We start from the raw sequence: 6,186 nt of genomic DNA, 5'->3' as shown, positions 1-6,186 counted from the left end.
CCCCGAGGGCATTGGCGGGCTTGTCGAGGCGCGCCTCAAGGTAGGACGCTGCGACTGCCTTGGCTCCTGAGGTAGAGCCTGTATCTGGGATGACTGGTGTGTGATGGTGTTAGGGGTTGGGGGTAAAATATTCGAGTGATGTTTATTCCAGGTTCTTATGTTCATGTGATAATTTTAAAGTTGAAGCATACTGTCGGAGAATGAGTGAAGGATCTATTGGAAGTCTTCGAAGGGAAAGCAGTCGTAAGTGAATGTGGGCAGCTTCTTTTTTTTTTTTTTTTTAAAGATTTATTTTATTCTTATGGAGAATCGTGGCCGCTCCATCTCGTAGGCTGTTTTTATTAGGTAGAGAATGCTGTGCTAATTGAATATACAAATGCAGGGGCGAGGGGTGTGCATTTGGGTGGGGTTCAGTGTCCCTGCTTGTCAGGGGCAAGTTTCTGTTGAATGTCTTCTAAGTGGAGCTCAGCATACAACTGTTCATCATAACATCTTCAAGGTAGGGGAGGCGTGGGTGCCTCAAGAACTCCCTGGCTAGCCCATATCACTGGTAATTTTTTGATATTGTCTGGAATTCCAAGCTTGGCCCGTAAAGATGAGGCAAATTGCGCTGTGTATCAGTGAACAAATTAAAACATACCATGAGGAACAAATGAAACATGTAATAAGGTCTTTGGGCACCTAAAAAAGATAAAAAGCAGGGGCTGTTGTGGTGACATAACAAGCTAAGCTTCTGCCTGCACCACCAGCATCCCACATGGATGCCTGTTTCTGTCCTGGTGGCTCCACTAAAGGTGTAGCTCCCTGGTTATGGTCTAGGAAAGCAGCAGAAGATGGCTCAAGGGCCTGGGAACCTGCACCTACATGGGAAATCCAGAAGAAGCTCCTGGCTCCTGGCTTCTGGCTTCAGATTGGCCCAACTCCAGCTGTTGTAGTCATTTGGGGAGTAAACCAGCCAATGGAGCGATCGATCCATCTCTCTCTCTCTTTCTCTCTCTCCTGTTTTCTATCTCTGTTAAATGATTTTCAAGTGAAACAGATAAATCTTTAAAAAAAGAAAAGAAAAAAGCCAAAGCATGAAAAAGTGGAGTTATTACCTGAGAAAAACAGAATAATTTTTTTAAAAAGATTTTATTATTATTGGAAAGCTGGATATACAGAGGAGGAGAGACAGAGAGGAAGATCTTCCATCTGATGTTTCACTCCCCAAGTGAGCCGCAACGGGCCGGTACGCACCAATCCAAAGCCGGGACCAGCAACCTCTTCCAGGTCTCCCACGCGGGTGCAGGGTCCCAAAGCTTTGGGCCGTCCTCAACTGCTCTCCCAGGCCACAAGCAGGGAGCTGGATGGGAAGTGGAGCTGCCGGGATCAGAACCGGTGCCCATATGGGATCCCGGGGCTTTCAAGGTGAGGACTTTAGCCACTAGGCCACACCGCTGGGCCCAGTCACATTAACTCTTACTGCTTTGCTCACTGCTACTATTTGTGTGTGAAGTCTTTGTTGCATAAAGGCAAAAACCCCTGTTAGAGCCATCTCTGGTAATGTATTTGACAAGGTCAGTCCAGAAAAACCAAGAGCAGTGGTGAGTCTTGAGCAGCTGCTCCATGTCAAGCCTTCTGAGCTCTCCCCCGCCTTGTCTAGTGACAACCAGGCTCTGCTAATATGTCATTGAGACTCGGGCTTATCCACTCTGCTTTAAACTAGCCACGCTAGTCTTTGCTGTGTCTTTCAGCTGGAGTCCCTTTGTGCCATCCCTACAGAGACACTCTCTCTTCCATCCCTAAGAGACACTCTCTCTCTTTCCTGGTCTCGGGGAGGACATCCCATCTCTATACAACAGACCTGACATCTGGTCTCAGCCCCAAGGTTTTACTTATTCCCTACTATACAATGTCAGGTGCCTCATTTTCCCAACCTGGCTCTCAATATCTGCCTTGTCCCACTAGAGAGCTCCCCGATGGCCATGGGCTTAAAAGAATAAAGGTTCAAATAAACCATACCATGCCGCATAAACTGCTGAGTGGTTATTGTGATTAAGATGTTCTTAAGTCTTTTGTTATTCACAGCACCTGCATATTCACAATGTAAGTCTTTAGAAATTAGATTCATGGAACTGTGTCTTTTCTTATAGGCTAAACATTTTTCTGAGATATCTAGGATTTTGCAGCATCTTCCTAAAGTAACTTATTTCCTTCAGTGTTCAGAAACTGTGGGTCAAAACACTGTGTTTCTTTAAAAGATGTTTTTCTTCTTAGAGGTGCCAGAGAACTGAAAAGTTATCTTAAAAGTCTAAACAAGCAAAATTACAGATTCTGTAACTTTGTTCCATGTTGTATTTGTAAATCATATGTTTCTGTCACATGGTGATCCTTGTTAGTCAAGGTTTTTCTGTGTTTTTATAATTGACCTAGGTAACAAAAATTTTATGCATCTTGTGAAAGTTTTATGTTTCCAAGTTGGCATTTGGGGGCTTGATTGCTTAAAAAAAGAAAAAAAGGAACCTTAAATGAGTTACCAATATGGAGCCACATGTCTCCTTTTCAGTGGCAGTGAGAAATGCACAAGGAGCAGTCATCTGCCCCCCAAAAGCAGTAGGGCCACAGGAGACAAGCACCTTTGTGCTTTTGGTGGTGGTCAGACATACATAGTCACATCTGTGAACAGCTGCTTCTAGCCACGTCCCCATGGGCTTATACAGGCTCACAGACAATAGTGGCCCAGAGCCAAAGTGCTACATAGCAGACTTGTGGGCAGCCAGCTAAGCAGGTGCACCTGTCAGTTACCATGACACCAGTTACCATAGAGAGAGACGGGGACAAGAGCACAAGTCTCAGGTCCCAATTCTACACATGCGAGGAGTATGCATAGGGTGTGGAATATCACATCCAGTACAAGTTACAGTAGGAAGCTGTAAGACATAACAGAATACTGGAACCCTGATTGGGCTTTATTGCATTGCTCATAGACTGAAGTCTCTACAAGGGTCCAAGTAGAGTTTCATAACCATGTCCAGTGTGGTCAGTGGCCATGATTACCTTCTAAGGCTGCCCAACTGCGAAGCTGACATACAACTCTGCAAATTTGATAGGCTGACCAGTTGGTCCCTGTTGCACAGGTGTCCAGGCCCCCAAGGTGGTTGTATTTGCCCTGCTGTTTCCATTTTGATTAGGATGAAAGTCCAACAAAATATATTTGCCATCTCTCAAGGGCTCATCAAAATAAACATGGCTTTAAATCTGTAAGAGTGCATACCATGTCATGTTCAATCATGATGTAAGGTGGTGCTATGATGCAGCTGCGAGGCTGACTGCACGAAGACATTGATTGTCCTGGCTTTAGCCCCAAAAGCAGAACCCTGCCTACCCCTGCACACAATAAGTGGGTGAATTCAGAATCCTTGAATAACCCTGAAGGTTTATCATTGTCCTCTCCACCAGGGGAGCCTTCCATTATAGTTGCCAGGTAGTGTCCTGTGTTAGATGTAGCCTAAAGGGTGGAAACATCTCCTTCCAGGGCCTGCGTGGTGGGTTTTTTTCTTTCTTTTTTCTCGGTCTGTATCTCCTAGCAGCTATGGCATCTGCTCTCTGCCTCTCACAGGCTGTTCTTGGGCTCTAGCAGTTTCAACATCACCACCTAGGTTTTGGATCTTGTCTTTCAGGGGATCACGGTCCACTGCCCTATGAAGAACTAAAAGCCTGGGCAATCTTCCCCTTAGATGTTATGATTGTGTGCCCAGTAGCTTTCCTCAGGAGAGTGCTCAACCTTGCTGTACCCCTCGGCATTTGCCTGGGTCTGTCCAGGCCATTGCCATTGCAGCTGCAGTCCACTCCCCACCATGGAGGAGGGAGTGGTGCGGTGCTGGCCAAAGCTCACCTTTTCTGCAATCCTAGGTTTCCATCTGAAGCCACTGTTGCAGCCCCTGCAAATATGGCCATCACTGTGTCCATTGTCAAGGAGAGGCCAGCCAACAGCACCTGCATAGCTGACCGGCCTTGCCCTACTGGATAGAGACGATGCTGCACGGTGCTTGATTCCTGGAGTCTAAAAGGGGCATGGCAGGGATGGGGTCACTTGGGTCTGTGAAGATACGACTTCCCTCCCTTCTGACCACAAATGATCCCAAAGGCCTGTGGCTTCTAACTTAAAGGTGGTGGGATCAACCCCAGCAGGTGTCCTGACCCAGGCTTTGCATACCCTCACAAACTCCCAGCAGCTGTTTTGTTAGCAGGGTAATTTTCAATGCTTTGGGTCTTTGGCTCCTTCCCCAGGAGCTGGAGTCCCTCCATTTGGGCAGCCTCAGTCTAGGTCTCATTTCTGTGCTTGCGCTGCTGTGGTTGTCTCTCTGATCCTCCAGCCTTCCTCAGATGGCCCAGTAGAGTGCATGGCCTTGCACTGGAGCTCTTCATGGCTGCTCTCTCAAGGTTGCCTTTTTCCACTTACTCCTGTGAGATTTGCTTTTCTCAGGTATCTGCCTACAGCTCAGTAGTATCCTCTGGCCACAAAGCAGTGAGAAGGTCCCAACCCACATATGAGCCATCGTCTGGGTGTCCCTTCTTTGCCTCCTCTTCAGCATTCAGCAGGCCCCACTGGGTCTCCGCCTGTGCTGCAGCATTGCCTCCTGCCCATGACGCACTTAGGAGAACGCACTTGAGACCCCTGCTGCTATCTGGGCGTTATCTTGCTCAGATGTCTTCCCAAGCCCACCCAGTGCTGTCTCTAGACTACTGGAGGAGTCATCTACTCCAGCCCACTCTTGTAGGGAGGAGGTTCCTTAGCCCTCAAGGCCAAAACCACTAAGCTGCATGTAGTTGTAGCTGTCCACCTCCAAGTTCTACCCATTGACTCCAAAACTGCACTTGAGAGAATCCTGATGACTATGACAAACTGTATGCCCAGGATATACAACTTAGTTGTATATCTGTATCTCTTTTACTGATGGTGGTGGTGAGAAATATACAACAACCACTTGCCCCCAACTGTAATGGAGTTATAGGAGCTCTGAGCCTTTGTGTCTGTGGCAGTGGTTGAACACACACAGAGATAAGTACGTGTATATGCAGCCACACATCCACAAGCAGCTGCATCTAGCTATGCAACGCCCCTCCTGCCAGTTGCTTAATATGAGCTCATAGACGACAGTGGCCCAGAGCCAAACTATTATATAACAGACTTGTGGGCACCTTGCCAAGTAGGTGGATATGTCAGTTACCATGACAACAGTTACCAGAGAGAGAGAGATGGGAGCATAGACTGAAGGAGGGGGGAGAATAAAAGGGGTGAAAACTTGATAAATTTGTTTTCCTAAGTTCATCTCAATATTCCCCATCAACTGGGTGGAAATGTGTGAGCTTATATTTCTGGCTCCCAATAGCAGTGACTAGTTATGAAAAATACTTTAGGGCCCGGCGGCGTGGCCTAGCGGCTAAAAGTCCTTGCCTTGAACACGCCGGGATCCCATATGGGCGCCAGTTCTAATCCTGGCAGCTCCAATTCCCATCCAGCTCCCTGCTTATAGTCTGGGAAAGCAGACGAGGACAGCCCAAAGCTTTGGGACCCTGCACCCACATGGGAGACCTGGAAGAAGTTCCAGGTTCCCGGCTTTGGATCAGCACAGCACCGGCCGAAGTGGTCACTTGGGGAGTGAACCATCACATGGAAGATCTTCCTGTCTCTCCTCCTCTCTGTATATCTGACTTTGTAATAAAATAAATAAATCTAAAAAAAAGAAAAATACTTTGTTTCCTAGATCTTAGGCAATGAAATGGTGACCAGAGTCTCAAAATTTGGGCAGATATAGGTGTTATTGGAAAGGCGTGTCTATGTGAGGACTTCATGCAAATGGGAAATTCATGATTTCAAGTTTGTAATGCATACCTAGGGTAACCATTCAAAATGCATAAAAAGGTTTAAGCCAAAAGATAAGCAACCTTTGCTTTGGTGTTTACCAGTCACACAGTAGCTCACCCACCTGTGTATCCTTCCAGAGAAGATACTGTCATATGCAGATATGCACATGGCACATACACACCCGTTCACGGCATATCTGAATACCCCAACTAGCTAATCACCAGATCTAGCCTCGTGGGTCAAAGCATGAACTTTTCAAGGTTGACGTTCACCCACAGGACTTGGAGTAGAAGAACTCGACAGTTCTCTCCCGAGACCACGTGGTGCGGCTTCCCAAT

The sequence above is a fragment of the Ochotona princeps genome, chromosome 16, assembly GCF_030435755.1.
Source record: "Ochotona princeps isolate mOchPri1 chromosome 16, mOchPri1.hap1, whole genome shotgun sequence".
Classification (NCBI taxonomy): domain Eukaryota; kingdom Metazoa; phylum Chordata; class Mammalia; order Lagomorpha; family Ochotonidae; genus Ochotona; species Ochotona princeps.
This window is presented reverse-complemented; position numbering follows the sequence as displayed.